Consider the following 12,176-nt stretch of genomic DNA (forward strand, 5'->3'; position numbering starts at 1 on the left):
GTATCTATTTTTAGACGAAACAAAAGAAAATTATTTGGGAAAATGCAAAAAGGAAAGCCAACGGCACGCGGTGTTCCCAAGCGGTCACCCATCCAAGTACTATCCGCGCCCAATGTTGCTTAACTTCGGTGATCGGACGAGAACCGGTGCTTTCAACATGTTATGGTCGTTGGCGAGTGCTTTTACTTCTTTTACATATATATATGAGGCCGTATCTATTTTAAGACAAAACAAAAGAAAATTATTTTGGAAAATGCAAAAAGGAAAGCCAACGGCACGCGGTGTTCCCAAGCGGTCACCCATCCAAGTACTATCCGCGCCCAATGTTGCTTAACTTCGGTGATCGGACGAGAACGGGTGCTTTCAACATGGTATGGTCGTTGGCGAGTGCTTTTACTTCTTTTACGTATATATATAAGGCCGTATCTATTTTTAGACAAAACAAAATTATATTGGAAAATGCAAAAAGGAAAGCCAACGGCACGCGGTGTTCCCAAGCGGTCACCCATCCAAGTACTATCCGCGCCCAATGTTGCTTAACTTCGGTGATCGGACGAGAACCGGTGCTTTCAACATGGTATGGTCGTTGGCGGGTGCTCTTACTTCTTTTACGTATATACACAGCCGTATCTATTTTTAGACGAAACAAAAGAAAATTATTTGGGAAAATGCAAAAAGGAAAGCCAACGGCACGCGGTGTTCCCAAGCGGTCACCCATCCAAGTACTATCCGCCCCCAATGTTGCTTAACTTCGGTAATCGGACGAGAACCGGTGCTTTCAACATGGTATGGTCGTTGGCGGGTGGCCTTACTTCTTTTACGTATATACACAGCCGTATCTATTTTTAGACGAAACAAAAGAAAATTATTTTGGAAAATGCGAAAAGGAAAGCCAACGGCACGCGGTGTTCCCAAGCGGTCACCCATCCAAGTACTATCCGCGCCCAATGTTGCTTAACTTCGGTGATCGGACGAGAACCGGTGCTTTCAACATGGTATGGTCGTTGGCGGGTGGCCTTACTTCTTTTACGTATATACACAGCCGTATCTATTTTTAGACGAAACAAAAGAAAATTATTTGGGAAAATGCAAAAAGGAAAGCCAACGGCACGCGGTGTTCCCAAGCGGTCACCCATCCAAGTACTATCCGCGCCCAATGTTGCTTAACTTCGGTGATCGGACGAGAACCGGTGCTTTCAACATGGTATGGTCGTTGGCGGGTGGCCTTACTTCTTTTACGTATATACACAGCCGTATCTATTTTTAGACGAAACAAAAGAAAATTATTTTGGAAAATGCGAAAAGGAAAGCCAACGGCACGCGGTGTTCCCAAGCGGTCACCCATCCAAGTACTATCCGCGCCCAATGTTGCTTAACTTCGGTGATCGGACGAGAACCGGTGCTTTCAACATGGTATGGTCGTTGGCGAGTGCTTTTACTTCTTTTACGTATATATATAAGGCCGTATCTATTTTTAGACAAAACAAAATTATATTGGAAAATGCAAAAAGGAAAGCCAACGGCACGAGGTGTTCCCAAGCGGTCACCCATCCAAGTACTATCCGCGCCCAATGTTGCTTAACTTCGGTGATCGGACGAGAACCGGTGCTTTCAACATGGTATGGTCGTTGGCGGGTGGCCTTACTTCTTTTACGTATATACACAGCCGTATCTATTTTTAGACGAAACAAAAGAAAATTATTTTGGAAAATGCGAAAAGGAAAGCCAACGGCACGCGGTGTTCCCAAGCGGTCACCCATCCAAGTACTATCCGCGCCCAATGTTGCTTAACTTCGGTGATCGGACGAGAACCGGTGCTTTCAACATGGTATGGTCGTTGGCGAGTGCTTTTACTTCTTTTACGTATATATATAAGGCCGTATCTATTTTTAGACAAAACAAAATTATATTGGAAAATGCAAAAAGGAAAGCCAACGGCACGCGGTGTTCCCAAGCGGTCACCCATCCAAGTACTATCCGCGCCCAATGTTGCTTAACTTCGGTGATCGGACGAGAACCGGTGCTTTCAACATGGTATGGTCGTTGGCGGGTGGCCTTACTTCTTTTACGTATATACACAGCCGTATCTATTTTTAGACGAAACAAAAGAAAATTATTTGGGAAAATGCAAAAAGGAAAGCCAACGGCACGCGGTGTTCCCAAGCGGTCACCCATCCAAGTACTATCCGCGCCCAATGTTGCTTAACTTCGGTGATCGGACGAGAACCGGTGCTTTCAACATGGTATGGTCGTTGGCGGGTGGCCTTACTTATTTTACGTATATACACAGCCGTATCTATTTTTAGACGAAACAAAAGAAAATTATTTGGGAAAATGCAAAAAGGAAAGCCAACGGCACGCGGTGTACCCAAGCGGCCACCCATCCAAGTACTATCCGCGCCCAATGTTGCTTAACTTCGGTGATCGGACGAAAACCGGTGCTTTCAACATGGTATGGTCGTTGGCGAGTGCTTTTACTTCTTTTACATATATATATGAGGCCGTATCTATTTTTAGACAAAACAAAAGAAAATTATTTTGGAAAATGCAAAAAGGAAAGCCAACGGCACGCGGTGTTCCCAAGCGGTCACCCATCCAAGTACTATCCGCGCCCAATGTTGCTTAACTTCGGTGATCGGACGAGAACCGGTGCTTTCAACATGGTATGGTCGTTGGCGAGTGCTTTTACTTCTTTTACATATATATATGAGGCCGTATCTATTTTTAGACAAAACAAAAGAAAATTATTTGGGAAAATGCGAAAAGGAAAGCCAACGGCACGCGGTGTTCCCAAGCGGTCACCCATCCAAGTACTATCCGCGCCCAATGTTGCTTAACTTCGGTGATCGGACGAGAACCGGTGCTTTCAACATGGTATGGTCGTTGGCGAGTGCTTTTACTTCTTTTACGTATATATATAAGGCCGTATCTATTTTTAGACAAAACAAAATTATATTGGAAAATGCAAAAAGGAAAGCCAACGGCACGCGGTGTTCCCAAGCGGTCACCCATCCAAGTACTATCCGCGCCCAATGTTGCTTAACTTCGGTGATCGGACGAGAACCGGTGCTTTCAACATGGTATGGTCGTTGGCCAGTGCTTTTACTTCTTTTACATATATATATGAGGCCGTATCTATTTTAAGACAAAACAAAAGAAAATTATTTTGGAAAATGCAAAAAGGAAAGCCAACGGCACGCGGTGTTCCCAAGCGGTCACCCATCCAAGTACTATCCGCGCCCAATGTTGCTTAACTTCGGTGATCGGACGAGAACGGGTGCTTTCAACATGGTATGGTCGTTGGCGAGTGCTTTTACTTCTTTTACGTATATATATAAGGCCGTATCTATTTTTAGACAAAACAAAATTATATTGGAAAATGCAAAAAGGAAAGCCAACGGCACGCGGTGTTCCCAAGCGGTCACCCATCCAAGTACTATCCGCGCCCAATGTTGCTTAACTTCGGTGATCGGACGAGAACCGGTGCTTTCAACATGGTATGGTCGTTGGCGGGTGCTCTTACTTCTTTTACGTATATACACAGCCGTATCTATTTTTAGACGAAACAAAAGAAAATTATTTGGGAAAATGCAAAAAGGAAAGCCAACGGCACGCGGTGTTCCCAAGCGGTCACCCATCCAAGTACTATCCGCCCCCAATGTTGCTTAACTTCGGTAATCGGACGAGAACCGGTGCTTTCAACATGGTATGGTCGTTGGCGGGTGGCCTTACTTCTTTTACGTATATACACAGCCGTATCTATTTTTAGACGAAACAAAAGAAAATTATTTTGGAAAATGCGAAAAGGAAAGCCAACGGCACGCGGTGTTCCCAAGCGGTCACCCATCCAAGTACTATCCGCGCCCAATGTTGCTTAACTTCGGTGATCGGACGAGAACCGGTGCTTTCAACATGGTATGGTCGTTGGCGGGTGGCCTTACTTCTTTTACGTATATACACAGCCGTATCTATTTTTAGACGAAACAAAAGAAAATTATTTGGGAAAATGCAAAAAGGAAAGCCAACGGCACGCGGTGTTCCCAAGCGGTCACCCATCCAAGTACTATCCGCGCCCAATGTTGCTTAACTTCGGTGATCGGACGAGAACCGGTGCTTTCAACATGGTATGGTCGTTGGCGGGTGGCCTTACTTCTTTTACGTATATACACAGCCGTATCTATTTTTAGACGAAACAAAAGAAAATTATTTTGGAAAATGCGAAAAGGAAAGCCAACGGCACGCGGTGTTCCCAAGCGGTCACCCATCCAAGTACTATCCGCGCCCAATGTTGCTTAACTTCGGTGATCGGACGAGAACCGGTGCTTTCAACATGGTATGGTCGTTGGCGAGTGCTTTTACTTCTTTTACGTATATATATAAGGCCGTATCTATTTTTAGACAAAACAAAATTATATTGGAAAATGCAAAAAGGAAAGCCAACGGCACGAGGTGTTCCCAAGCGGTCACCCATCCAAGTACTATCCGCGCCCAATGTTGCTTAACTTCGGTGATCGGACGAGAACCGGTGCTTTCAACATGGTATGGTCGTTGGCGGGTGGCCTTACTTCTTTTACGTATATACACAGCCGTATCTATTTTTAGACGAAACAAAAGAAAATTATTTTGGAAAATGCGAAAAGGAAAGCCAACGGCACGCGGTGTTCCCAAGCGGTCACCCATCCAAGTACTATCCGCGCCCAATGTTGCTTAACTTCGGTGATCGGACGAGAACCGGTGCTTTCAACATGGTATGGTCGTTGGCGAGTGCTTTTACTTCTTTTACGTATATATATAAGGCCGTATCTATTTTTAGACAAAACAAAATTATATTGGAAAATGCAAAAAGGAAAGCCAACGGCACGCGGTGTTCCCAAGCGGTCACCCATCCAAGTACTATCCGCGCCCAATGTTGCTTAACTTCGGTGATCGGACGAGAACCGGTGCTTTCAACATGGTATGGTCGTTGGCGGGTGGCCTTACTTCTTTTACGTATATACACAGCCGTATCTATTTTTAGACGAAACAAAAGAAAATTATTTGGGAAAATGCAAAAAGGAAAGCCAACGGCACGCGGTGTTCCCAAGCGGTCACCCATCCAAGTACTATCCGCGCCCAATGTTGCTTAACTTCGGTGATCGGACGAGAACCGGTGCTTTCAACATGGTATGGTCGTTGGCGGGTGGCCTTACTTATTTTACGTATATACACAGCCGTATCTATTTTTAGACGAAACAAAAGAAAATTATTTGGGAAAATGCAAAAAGGAAAGCCAACGGCACGCGGTGTACCCAAGCGGCCACCCATCCAAGTACTATCCGCGCCCAATGTTGCTTAACTTCGGTGATCGGACGAAAACCGGTGCTTTCAACATGGTATGGTCGTTGGCGAGTGCTTTTACTTCTTTTACATATATATATGAGGCCGTATCTATTTTTAGACAAAACAAAAGAAAATTATTTTGGAAAATGCAAAAAGGAAAGCCAACGGCACGCGGTGTTCCCAAGCGGTCACCCATCCAAGTACTATCCGCGCCCAATGTTGCTTAACTTCGGTGATCGGACGAGAACCGGTGCTTTCAACATGGTATGGTCGTTGGCGAGTGCTTTTACTTCTTTTACATATATATATGAGGCCGTATCTATTTTTAGACAAAACAAAAGAAAATTATTTGGGAAAATGCGAAAAGGAAAGCCAACGGCACGCGGTGTTCCCAAGCGGTCACCCATCCAAGTACTATCCGCGCCCAATGTTGCTTAACTTCGGTGATCGGACGAGAACCGGTGCTTTCAACATGGTATGGTCGTTGGCGAGTGCTTTTACTTCTTTTACGTATATATATAAGGCCGTATCTATTTTTAGACAAAACAAAATTATATTGGAAAATGCAAAAAGGAAAGCCAACGGCACGCGGTGTTCCCAAGCGGTCACCCATCCAAGTACTATCCGCGCCCAATGTTGCTTAACTTCGGTGATCGGACGAGAACCGGTGCTTTCAACATGGTATGGTCGTTGGCCAGTGCTTTTACTTCTTTTACATATATATATGAGGCCGTATCTATTTTTAGACAAAACAAAAGAAAATTATTTTGGAAAATGCAAAAAGGAAAGCCAACGGCACGCGGTGTTCCCAAGCGGTCACCCATCCAAGTACTATCCGCGTCCAATGTTGCTTAACTTCGGTGATCGGACGAGAATCGGTGCTTTCAACATGGTATGGTCGTTGGCGAGTGCTTTTACTTCTTTTACATATATATATGAGGCCGTATCTATTTTTAGACAAAACAAAAGAAAATTATTTTGGAAAATGCAAAAAGGAAAGCCAACGGCACGCGGTGTTCCCAAGCGGTCACCCATCCAAGTACTATCCGCGCCCAATGTTGCTTAACTTCGGTGATCGGACGAGAACCGGTGCTTTCAACATGGTATGGTCGTTGGCGGGTGGCCTTACTTCTTTTACGTATATACACAGCCGTATCTATTTTTAGACGAAACAAAAGAAAATTATTTTGGAAAATGCGAAAAGGAAAGCCAACGGCACGCGGTGTTCCCAAGCGGTCACCCATCCAAGTACTATCCGCGCCCAATGTTGCTTAACTTCGGTGATCGGACGAGAACCGGTGCTTTCAACATGGTATGGTCGTTGGCGGGTGGCCTTACTTCTTTTACGTATATACACAGCCGTATCTATTTTTAGACGAAACAAAAGAAAATTATTTGGGAAAATGCAAAAAGGAAAGCCAACGGCACGCGGTGTTCCCAAGCGGTCACCCATCCAAGTACTATCCGCGCCCAATGTTGCTTAACTTCGGTGATCGGACGAGAACCGGTGCTTTCAACATGGTATGGTCGTTGGCGAGTGCTTTTACTTCTTTTACATATATATATGAGGCCGTATCTATTTTTAGACAAAACAAAAGAAAATTATTTTGGAAAATGCAAAAAGGAAAGCCAACGGCACACGGTGTTCCCAAGCGGTCACCCATCCAAGTACTATCCGCGCCCAATGTTGCTTAACTTCGGTGATCGGACGAGAACCGGTGCTTTCAACATGGTATGGTGGTTGGCGGGTGCTCTTACTTCTTTTACGTATATACACAGCCGTATCTATTTTTAGACAAAACAAAAGAAAATTATTTGGGAAAATGCAAGAAGGAAAGCCAACGGCACGCGGTGTTCCCAAGCGGTCACCCATCCACGTACTATCCGCGCCCAATGTTGCTTAACTTCGGTGATCGGACGAGAACCGGTGCTTTCAACATGGTATGGTCGTTGGCGAGTGCTTTTACTTCTTTTACATATATATATGAGGCCGTATCTATTTTTAGACAAAACAAAAGAAAATTATTTTGGAAAATGCAAAAAGGAAAGCCAACGGCACGCGGTGTTCCCAAGCGGTCACCCATCCAAGTACTATCCGCGCCCAATGTTGCTTAACTTCGGTGATCGGACGAGAACCGGTGCTTTCAACATGGTATGGTCGTTGGCGGGTGGCCTTACTTCTTTTACGTATATACACAGCCGTATCTATTTTTAGACGAAACAAAAGAAAATTATTTTGGAAAATGCGAAAAGGAAAGCCAACGGCACGCGGTGTTCCCAAGCGGTCACCCATCCAAGTACTATCCGCGCCCAATGTTGCTTAACTTCGGTGATCGGACGAGAACCGGTGCTTTCAACATGGTATGGTCGTTGGCGGGTGGCCTTACTTCTTTTACGTATATACACAGCCGTATCTATTTTTAGACGAAACAAAAGAAAATTATTTGGGAAAATGCAAAAAGGAAAGCCAACGGCACGCGGTGTTCCCAAGCGGTCACCCATCCAAGTACTATCCGCGCCCAATGTTGCTTAACTTCGGTGATCGGACGAGAACCGGTGCTTTCAACATGGTATGGTCGTTGGCGGGTGGCCTTACTTATTTTACGTATATACACAGCCGTATCTATTTTTAGACGAAACAAAAGAAAATTATTTGGGAAAATGCAAAAAGGAAAGCCAACGGCACGCGGTGTACCCAAGCGGCCACCCATCCAAGTACTATCCGCGCCCAATGTTGCTTAACTTCGGTGATCGGACGAAAACCGGTGCTTTCAACATGGTATGGTCGTTGGCGAGTGCTTTTACTTCTTTTACATATATATATGAGGCCGTATCTATTTTTAGACAAAACAAAAGAAAATTATTTTGGAAAATGCAAAAAGGAAAGCCAACGGCACGCGGTGTTCCCAAGCGGTCACCCATCCAAGTACTATCCGCGCCCAATGTTGCTTAACTTCGGTGATCGGACGAGAACCGGTGCTTTCAACATGGTATGGTCGTTGGCGAGTGCTTTTACTTCTTTTACATATATATATGAGGCCGTATCTATTTTTAGACAAAACAAAAGAAAATTATTTGGGAAAATGCGAAAAGGAAAGCCAACGGCACGCGGTGTTCCCAAGCGGTCACCCATCCAAGTACTATCCGCGCCCAATGTTGCTTAACTTCGGTGATCGGACGAGAACCGGTGCTTTCAACATGGTATGGTCGTTGGCGAGTGCTTTTACTTCTTTTACGTATATATATAAGGCCGTATCTATTTTTAGACAAAACAAAATTATATTGGAAAATGCAAAAAGGAAAGCCAACGGCACGCGGTGTTCCCAAGCGGTCACCCATCCAAGTACTATCCGCGCCCAATGTTGCTTAACTTCGGTGATCGGACGAGAACCGGTGCTTTCAACATGGTATGGTCGTTGGCCAGTGCTTTTACTTCTTTTACATATATATATGAGGCCGTATCTATTTTTAGACAAAACAAAAGAAAATTATTTTGGAAAATGCAAAAAGGAAAGCCAACGGCACGCGGTGTTCCCAAGCGGTCACCCATCCAAGTACTATCCGCGTCCAATGTTGCTTAACTTCGGTGATCGGACGAGAATCGGTGCTTTCAACATGGTATGGTCGTTGGCGAGTGCTTTTACTTCTTTTACATATATATATGAGGCCGTATCTATTTTTAGACAAAACAAAAGAAAATTATTTTGGAAAATGCAAAAAGGAAAGCCAACGGCACGCGGTGTTCCCAAGCGGTCACCCATCCAAGTACTATCCGCGCCCAATGTTGCTTAACTTCGGTGATCGGACGAGAACCGGTGCTTTCAACATGGTATGGTCGTTGGCGAGTGCTTTTACTTCTTTTACATATATATATGAGACCGTATCTATTTTTAGACAAAACAAAAGAAAATTATTTTGGAAAATGCAAAAAGGAAAGCCAACGGCACGCGGTGTTCCCAAGCGGTCACCCATCCAAGTACTATCCGCGCCCAATGTTGCTTAACTTCGGTGATCGGACGAGAACCGGTGCTTTCAACATGGTATGGTCGTTGGCGGGTGCTCTTACTTCTTTTACATATATATATGAGGCCGTATCTATTTTTAGACAAAACAAAAGAAAATTATTTTGGAAAATGCAAAAAGGAAAGCCAACGGCACGCGGTGTTCCCAAGCGGTCACCCATCCAAGTACTATCCGCGCCCAATGTTGCTTAACTTCGGTGATCGGACGAGAACCGGTGCTTTCAACATGGTATGGTCGTTGGCGAGTGCTTTTACTTCTTTTACATATATATATGAGGCCGTATCTATTTTTAGACAAAACAAAAGAAAATTATTTTGGAAAATGCAAAAAGGAAAGCCAACGGCACACGGTGTTCCCAAGCGGTCACCCATCCAAGTACTATCCGCGCCCAATGTTGCTTAACTTCGGTGATCGGACGAGAACCGGTGCTTTCAACATGGTATGGTCGTTGGCGGATGCTCTTACTTCTTTTACGTATATACACAGCCGTATCTATTTTTAGACGAAACAAAAGAAAATTATTTGGGAAAATGCAAAAAGGAAAGCCAACGGCACGCGGTGTTCCCAAGCGGTCACCCATCCAAGTACTATCCGCGCCCAATGTTGCTTAACTTCGGTGATCGGACGAGAACCGGTGCTTTCAACATGGTATGGTCGTTGGCGAGTGCTTTTACTTCTTTTACATATATATATGAGACCGTATCTATTTTTAGACAAAACAAAAGAAAATTATTTTGGAAAATGCAAAAAGGAAAGCCAACGGCACGCGGTGTTCCCAAGCGGTCACCCATCCAAGTACTATCCGCGCCCAATGTTGCTTAACTTCGGTGATCGGACGAGAACCGGTGCTTTCAACATGGTATGGTCGTTGGCGGGTGCTCTTACTTCTTTTACGTATATACACAGCCGTATCTATTTTTAGACGAAACAAAAGAAAATTATTTGGGAAAATGCAAAAAGGAAAGCCAACGGCACGCGGTGTTCCCAAGCGGTCACCCATCCAAGTACTATCCGCGCCCAATGTTGCTTAACTTCGGTGATCGGACGAGAACGGGTGCTTTCAACATGGTATGGTCGTTGGCGAGTGCTTTTACTTCTTTTACGTATATATATAAGGCCGTATCTATTTTTAGACAAAACAAAATTATATTGGAAAATGCAAAAAGGAAAGCCAACGGCACGCGGTGTTCCCAAGCGGTCACCCATCCAAGTACTATCCGCGCCCAATGTTGCTTAACTTCGGTGATCGGACGAGAACGGGTGCTTTCAACATGGTATGGTCGTTGGCGAGTGCTTTTACTTCTTTTACGTATATATATAAGGCCGTATCTATTTTTAGACAAAACAAAATTATATTGGAAAATGCAAAAAGGAAAGCCAACGGCACGCGGTGTTCCCAAGCGGTCACCCATCCAAGTACTATCCGCGCCCAATGTTGCTTAACTTCGGTGATCGGACGAGAACCGGTGCTTTCAACATGGTATGGTCGTTAGCGGGTGTTCTTACTTCTTATATGTAAATATACAATCGTTTTTATCAAATTTTACCAACAAAAACAATCTCAAAGCTATATTAAATTGATGAATGTATAATAAAAATACAAAAAAAAAACAGAATTCCTCAATAAAAAATAGATAATTTTTTTGATTAAATCTTGTAAATTTATTTATAAGTAATTTAATGTGTCCGTTTTATTGAATTTGAAAATTGTAATTTTTATTTTGTTTATAAGCACCTAGGTATCTATTTTAACTAAATGTGATATTTTTTATTCATCTGAATTAAATTTTTACTGTTTACGTATGTTAATTTAATTCTATACTGAAACTATATTATCAAATGCCATCTTTATATTGTGCATGCACTGTTTATAAATATATGTTACACTGAATGTGCGAAATTAACTATTACATGAAATGGGCAAAATTTTGGCTAATTCATGTAATAGTCAAGCCTGTTGCCTTATTCATGAATTAGGTAAATTTTCTGCTGAGTACATGAATTCGCCAGGGTATGTATGTATTCTTGAACTGTCAATATGACAGAAGAAAAAGTAAATTTAATACGGATGGTTTTATTAGTTATAATTGGACATAATATAATATTATTATTATTAGGTTATGTTAGGTTAGGTTTTGTAATTCTGAATTAAATTATTCAACTGAATGTCCATTTTTAGGTTAGCTATCAAGTGTCAACAAACTATCACAAACATTCAATCGACCATTGTACGTTTGATACCCAAGCACGAATCAAATCTTGAAAAATAAATATTTTTCAATAAAATTCTTCCGTTTTCATATTATAGTTCTAGATTTTTTTTGCGCATAGTAAATGGATATGAACGTCATTGTAGTTATTGATTGGTATATTTTTATATTATAATCAATGACATTTGACACATTTGTTTAGTTTGATTAGTTGCAAAAAACACCACCGGAGCGCGATCATCTATTTTGACGATAGATAATATATGTACATTTTGACCAATGCATGAGCATTTAGTTTAGTTGCAAAAAATACCACCGTAGCGCTACTATCTAATTTGTCCAATACATGAACTAGGCAGAAAAATTACTGCCGAATTCACGCACTCTTCAGATATTTTGTCTAATTCATGAATAAGGCAACGGGCTTGCATTTTTCATGATTTAGGCAAAATTTTGCCCATTTCATGTAATATTCAATTTCGCACATTCGGCGTAACATATATAATAATAAATTATCATTATCTATATACAAGCTAATAATAATAATTATAATGTAATAATTTTAATTATTAATTATTTACACGTTAATGTAATATACACCATCTGTCGGTGATAATTATTTTA

At 42.5% G+C, this 12,176-nt stretch overlaps 52 non-coding genes across 52 annotated transcripts; all 52 read right to left on the minus strand.

Moving 5' to 3' along the window:
- Nucleotides 1-55: 55 nt before the first annotated feature.
- On the minus strand, nucleotides 56-174 carry LOC147070421 (5S ribosomal RNA). Its single transcript, XR_015071030.1, has one exon. It is a non-coding gene; the product is annotated as a 5S ribosomal RNA (ribosomal RNA).
- Nucleotides 175-266: 92 nt separating this feature from the next.
- On the minus strand, nucleotides 267-385 carry LOC147070422 (5S ribosomal RNA). Its single transcript, XR_015071032.1, has one exon. It is a non-coding gene; the product is annotated as a 5S ribosomal RNA (ribosomal RNA).
- An 87-nt stretch (nucleotides 386-472) lies between these two features.
- Nucleotides 473-591, minus strand: LOC147070423 (5S ribosomal RNA). The gene has a single exon (XR_015071082.1). It is a non-coding gene; the product is annotated as a 5S ribosomal RNA (ribosomal RNA).
- A 90-nt stretch (nucleotides 592-681) lies between these two features.
- Nucleotides 682-800, minus strand: LOC147070424 (5S ribosomal RNA). Its single transcript, XR_015071052.1, has one exon. It is a non-coding gene; the product is annotated as a 5S ribosomal RNA (ribosomal RNA).
- Nucleotides 801-890: 90 nt separating this feature from the next.
- On the minus strand, nucleotides 891-1,009 carry LOC147070425 (5S ribosomal RNA). The gene has a single exon (XR_015071083.1). It is a non-coding gene; the product is annotated as a 5S ribosomal RNA (ribosomal RNA).
- Nucleotides 1,010-1,099: 90 nt separating this feature from the next.
- Nucleotides 1,100-1,218, minus strand: LOC147070426 (5S ribosomal RNA). Its single transcript, XR_015071084.1, has one exon. It is a non-coding gene; the product is annotated as a 5S ribosomal RNA (ribosomal RNA).
- A 90-nt stretch (nucleotides 1,219-1,308) lies between these two features.
- Nucleotides 1,309-1,427, minus strand: LOC147070427 (5S ribosomal RNA). The gene has a single exon (XR_015071085.1). It is a non-coding gene; the product is annotated as a 5S ribosomal RNA (ribosomal RNA).
- An 87-nt stretch (nucleotides 1,428-1,514) lies between these two features.
- LOC147070428 (5S ribosomal RNA) lies at nucleotides 1,515-1,633 on the minus strand. The gene has a single exon (XR_015071064.1). It is a non-coding gene; the product is annotated as a 5S ribosomal RNA (ribosomal RNA).
- A 90-nt stretch (nucleotides 1,634-1,723) lies between these two features.
- LOC147070429 (5S ribosomal RNA) lies at nucleotides 1,724-1,842 on the minus strand. The gene has a single exon (XR_015071087.1). It is a non-coding gene; the product is annotated as a 5S ribosomal RNA (ribosomal RNA).
- An 87-nt stretch (nucleotides 1,843-1,929) lies between these two features.
- On the minus strand, nucleotides 1,930-2,048 carry LOC147070430 (5S ribosomal RNA). The gene has a single exon (XR_015071088.1). It is a non-coding gene; the product is annotated as a 5S ribosomal RNA (ribosomal RNA).
- A 90-nt stretch (nucleotides 2,049-2,138) lies between these two features.
- Nucleotides 2,139-2,257, minus strand: LOC147070431 (5S ribosomal RNA). Its single transcript, XR_015071089.1, has one exon. It is a non-coding gene; the product is annotated as a 5S ribosomal RNA (ribosomal RNA).
- Nucleotides 2,258-2,347: 90 nt separating this feature from the next.
- On the minus strand, nucleotides 2,348-2,466 carry LOC147070432 (5S ribosomal RNA). Its single transcript, XR_015071048.1, has one exon. It is a non-coding gene; the product is annotated as a 5S ribosomal RNA (ribosomal RNA).
- A 92-nt stretch (nucleotides 2,467-2,558) lies between these two features.
- LOC147070433 (5S ribosomal RNA) lies at nucleotides 2,559-2,677 on the minus strand. The gene has a single exon (XR_015071090.1). It is a non-coding gene; the product is annotated as a 5S ribosomal RNA (ribosomal RNA).
- Nucleotides 2,678-2,769: 92 nt separating this feature from the next.
- LOC147070434 (5S ribosomal RNA) lies at nucleotides 2,770-2,888 on the minus strand. Its single transcript, XR_015071091.1, has one exon. It is a non-coding gene; the product is annotated as a 5S ribosomal RNA (ribosomal RNA).
- An 87-nt stretch (nucleotides 2,889-2,975) lies between these two features.
- Nucleotides 2,976-3,094, minus strand: LOC147070435 (5S ribosomal RNA). The gene has a single exon (XR_015071092.1). It is a non-coding gene; the product is annotated as a 5S ribosomal RNA (ribosomal RNA).
- Nucleotides 3,095-3,186: 92 nt separating this feature from the next.
- LOC147070436 (5S ribosomal RNA) lies at nucleotides 3,187-3,305 on the minus strand. Its single transcript, XR_015071033.1, has one exon. It is a non-coding gene; the product is annotated as a 5S ribosomal RNA (ribosomal RNA).
- An 87-nt stretch (nucleotides 3,306-3,392) lies between these two features.
- Nucleotides 3,393-3,511, minus strand: LOC147070437 (5S ribosomal RNA). Its single transcript, XR_015071093.1, has one exon. It is a non-coding gene; the product is annotated as a 5S ribosomal RNA (ribosomal RNA).
- A 90-nt stretch (nucleotides 3,512-3,601) lies between these two features.
- Nucleotides 3,602-3,720, minus strand: LOC147070438 (5S ribosomal RNA). Its single transcript, XR_015071053.1, has one exon. It is a non-coding gene; the product is annotated as a 5S ribosomal RNA (ribosomal RNA).
- A 90-nt stretch (nucleotides 3,721-3,810) lies between these two features.
- Nucleotides 3,811-3,929, minus strand: LOC147070439 (5S ribosomal RNA). Its single transcript, XR_015071094.1, has one exon. It is a non-coding gene; the product is annotated as a 5S ribosomal RNA (ribosomal RNA).
- A 90-nt stretch (nucleotides 3,930-4,019) lies between these two features.
- LOC147070440 (5S ribosomal RNA) lies at nucleotides 4,020-4,138 on the minus strand. Its single transcript, XR_015071095.1, has one exon. It is a non-coding gene; the product is annotated as a 5S ribosomal RNA (ribosomal RNA).
- Nucleotides 4,139-4,228: 90 nt separating this feature from the next.
- Nucleotides 4,229-4,347, minus strand: LOC147070441 (5S ribosomal RNA). Its single transcript, XR_015071096.1, has one exon. It is a non-coding gene; the product is annotated as a 5S ribosomal RNA (ribosomal RNA).
- An 87-nt stretch (nucleotides 4,348-4,434) lies between these two features.
- Nucleotides 4,435-4,553, minus strand: LOC147070442 (5S ribosomal RNA). The gene has a single exon (XR_015071075.1). It is a non-coding gene; the product is annotated as a 5S ribosomal RNA (ribosomal RNA).
- A 90-nt stretch (nucleotides 4,554-4,643) lies between these two features.
- On the minus strand, nucleotides 4,644-4,762 carry LOC147070443 (5S ribosomal RNA). Its single transcript, XR_015071098.1, has one exon. It is a non-coding gene; the product is annotated as a 5S ribosomal RNA (ribosomal RNA).
- Nucleotides 4,763-4,849: 87 nt separating this feature from the next.
- LOC147070444 (5S ribosomal RNA) lies at nucleotides 4,850-4,968 on the minus strand. Its single transcript, XR_015071099.1, has one exon. It is a non-coding gene; the product is annotated as a 5S ribosomal RNA (ribosomal RNA).
- A 90-nt stretch (nucleotides 4,969-5,058) lies between these two features.
- LOC147070445 (5S ribosomal RNA) lies at nucleotides 5,059-5,177 on the minus strand. Its single transcript, XR_015071100.1, has one exon. It is a non-coding gene; the product is annotated as a 5S ribosomal RNA (ribosomal RNA).
- Nucleotides 5,178-5,267: 90 nt separating this feature from the next.
- On the minus strand, nucleotides 5,268-5,386 carry LOC147070446 (5S ribosomal RNA). The gene has a single exon (XR_015071049.1). It is a non-coding gene; the product is annotated as a 5S ribosomal RNA (ribosomal RNA).
- A 92-nt stretch (nucleotides 5,387-5,478) lies between these two features.
- Nucleotides 5,479-5,597, minus strand: LOC147070447 (5S ribosomal RNA). Its single transcript, XR_015071101.1, has one exon. It is a non-coding gene; the product is annotated as a 5S ribosomal RNA (ribosomal RNA).
- Nucleotides 5,598-5,689: 92 nt separating this feature from the next.
- Nucleotides 5,690-5,808, minus strand: LOC147070448 (5S ribosomal RNA). Its single transcript, XR_015071102.1, has one exon. It is a non-coding gene; the product is annotated as a 5S ribosomal RNA (ribosomal RNA).
- Nucleotides 5,809-5,895: 87 nt separating this feature from the next.
- LOC147070449 (5S ribosomal RNA) lies at nucleotides 5,896-6,014 on the minus strand. The gene has a single exon (XR_015070997.1). It is a non-coding gene; the product is annotated as a 5S ribosomal RNA (ribosomal RNA).
- A 92-nt stretch (nucleotides 6,015-6,106) lies between these two features.
- Nucleotides 6,107-6,225, minus strand: LOC147070450 (5S ribosomal RNA). Its single transcript, XR_015071040.1, has one exon. It is a non-coding gene; the product is annotated as a 5S ribosomal RNA (ribosomal RNA).
- A 92-nt stretch (nucleotides 6,226-6,317) lies between these two features.
- LOC147070451 (5S ribosomal RNA) lies at nucleotides 6,318-6,436 on the minus strand. Its single transcript, XR_015070998.1, has one exon. It is a non-coding gene; the product is annotated as a 5S ribosomal RNA (ribosomal RNA).
- Nucleotides 6,437-6,526: 90 nt separating this feature from the next.
- On the minus strand, nucleotides 6,527-6,645 carry LOC147070452 (5S ribosomal RNA). The gene has a single exon (XR_015070999.1). It is a non-coding gene; the product is annotated as a 5S ribosomal RNA (ribosomal RNA).
- A 90-nt stretch (nucleotides 6,646-6,735) lies between these two features.
- Nucleotides 6,736-6,854, minus strand: LOC147070453 (5S ribosomal RNA). The gene has a single exon (XR_015071000.1). It is a non-coding gene; the product is annotated as a 5S ribosomal RNA (ribosomal RNA).
- A 92-nt stretch (nucleotides 6,855-6,946) lies between these two features.
- LOC147070454 (5S ribosomal RNA) lies at nucleotides 6,947-7,065 on the minus strand. Its single transcript, XR_015071044.1, has one exon. It is a non-coding gene; the product is annotated as a 5S ribosomal RNA (ribosomal RNA).
- A 90-nt stretch (nucleotides 7,066-7,155) lies between these two features.
- LOC147070455 (5S ribosomal RNA) lies at nucleotides 7,156-7,274 on the minus strand. The gene has a single exon (XR_015071028.1). It is a non-coding gene; the product is annotated as a 5S ribosomal RNA (ribosomal RNA).
- A 92-nt stretch (nucleotides 7,275-7,366) lies between these two features.
- LOC147070456 (5S ribosomal RNA) lies at nucleotides 7,367-7,485 on the minus strand. The gene has a single exon (XR_015071001.1). It is a non-coding gene; the product is annotated as a 5S ribosomal RNA (ribosomal RNA).
- Nucleotides 7,486-7,575: 90 nt separating this feature from the next.
- On the minus strand, nucleotides 7,576-7,694 carry LOC147070457 (5S ribosomal RNA). Its single transcript, XR_015071003.1, has one exon. It is a non-coding gene; the product is annotated as a 5S ribosomal RNA (ribosomal RNA).
- A 90-nt stretch (nucleotides 7,695-7,784) lies between these two features.
- LOC147070458 (5S ribosomal RNA) lies at nucleotides 7,785-7,903 on the minus strand. The gene has a single exon (XR_015071004.1). It is a non-coding gene; the product is annotated as a 5S ribosomal RNA (ribosomal RNA).
- A 90-nt stretch (nucleotides 7,904-7,993) lies between these two features.
- On the minus strand, nucleotides 7,994-8,112 carry LOC147070459 (5S ribosomal RNA). Its single transcript, XR_015071050.1, has one exon. It is a non-coding gene; the product is annotated as a 5S ribosomal RNA (ribosomal RNA).
- A 92-nt stretch (nucleotides 8,113-8,204) lies between these two features.
- On the minus strand, nucleotides 8,205-8,323 carry LOC147070460 (5S ribosomal RNA). Its single transcript, XR_015071005.1, has one exon. It is a non-coding gene; the product is annotated as a 5S ribosomal RNA (ribosomal RNA).
- Nucleotides 8,324-8,415: 92 nt separating this feature from the next.
- LOC147070461 (5S ribosomal RNA) lies at nucleotides 8,416-8,534 on the minus strand. Its single transcript, XR_015071006.1, has one exon. It is a non-coding gene; the product is annotated as a 5S ribosomal RNA (ribosomal RNA).
- An 87-nt stretch (nucleotides 8,535-8,621) lies between these two features.
- Nucleotides 8,622-8,740, minus strand: LOC147070462 (5S ribosomal RNA). Its single transcript, XR_015071007.1, has one exon. It is a non-coding gene; the product is annotated as a 5S ribosomal RNA (ribosomal RNA).
- A 92-nt stretch (nucleotides 8,741-8,832) lies between these two features.
- LOC147070463 (5S ribosomal RNA) lies at nucleotides 8,833-8,951 on the minus strand. Its single transcript, XR_015071041.1, has one exon. It is a non-coding gene; the product is annotated as a 5S ribosomal RNA (ribosomal RNA).
- Nucleotides 8,952-9,043: 92 nt separating this feature from the next.
- Nucleotides 9,044-9,162, minus strand: LOC147070464 (5S ribosomal RNA). Its single transcript, XR_015071008.1, has one exon. It is a non-coding gene; the product is annotated as a 5S ribosomal RNA (ribosomal RNA).
- A 92-nt stretch (nucleotides 9,163-9,254) lies between these two features.
- On the minus strand, nucleotides 9,255-9,373 carry LOC147070465 (5S ribosomal RNA). Its single transcript, XR_015071009.1, has one exon. It is a non-coding gene; the product is annotated as a 5S ribosomal RNA (ribosomal RNA).
- A 92-nt stretch (nucleotides 9,374-9,465) lies between these two features.
- LOC147070466 (5S ribosomal RNA) lies at nucleotides 9,466-9,584 on the minus strand. The gene has a single exon (XR_015071010.1). It is a non-coding gene; the product is annotated as a 5S ribosomal RNA (ribosomal RNA).
- Nucleotides 9,585-9,676: 92 nt separating this feature from the next.
- Nucleotides 9,677-9,795, minus strand: LOC147070467 (5S ribosomal RNA). The gene has a single exon (XR_015071016.1). It is a non-coding gene; the product is annotated as a 5S ribosomal RNA (ribosomal RNA).
- Nucleotides 9,796-9,885: 90 nt separating this feature from the next.
- On the minus strand, nucleotides 9,886-10,004 carry LOC147070468 (5S ribosomal RNA). The gene has a single exon (XR_015071011.1). It is a non-coding gene; the product is annotated as a 5S ribosomal RNA (ribosomal RNA).
- A 92-nt stretch (nucleotides 10,005-10,096) lies between these two features.
- On the minus strand, nucleotides 10,097-10,215 carry LOC147070469 (5S ribosomal RNA). The gene has a single exon (XR_015071012.1). It is a non-coding gene; the product is annotated as a 5S ribosomal RNA (ribosomal RNA).
- A 90-nt stretch (nucleotides 10,216-10,305) lies between these two features.
- LOC147070470 (5S ribosomal RNA) lies at nucleotides 10,306-10,424 on the minus strand. Its single transcript, XR_015071034.1, has one exon. It is a non-coding gene; the product is annotated as a 5S ribosomal RNA (ribosomal RNA).
- Nucleotides 10,425-10,511: 87 nt separating this feature from the next.
- Nucleotides 10,512-10,630, minus strand: LOC147070471 (5S ribosomal RNA). The gene has a single exon (XR_015071036.1). It is a non-coding gene; the product is annotated as a 5S ribosomal RNA (ribosomal RNA).
- An 87-nt stretch (nucleotides 10,631-10,717) lies between these two features.
- Nucleotides 10,718-10,836, minus strand: LOC147070472 (5S ribosomal RNA). The gene has a single exon (XR_015071017.1). It is a non-coding gene; the product is annotated as a 5S ribosomal RNA (ribosomal RNA).
- Between the last annotated feature and the right edge of the window lie 1,340 nt (nucleotides 10,837-12,176).

Source organism: Rhyacophila brunnea, unplaced genomic scaffold (assembly GCF_057557595.1).
Source record: "Rhyacophila brunnea isolate RB1 unplaced genomic scaffold, BYU_Rbru_1.0 scaffold_22, whole genome shotgun sequence".
NCBI lineage: Eukaryota > Metazoa > Arthropoda > Insecta > Trichoptera > Rhyacophilidae > Rhyacophila > Rhyacophila brunnea.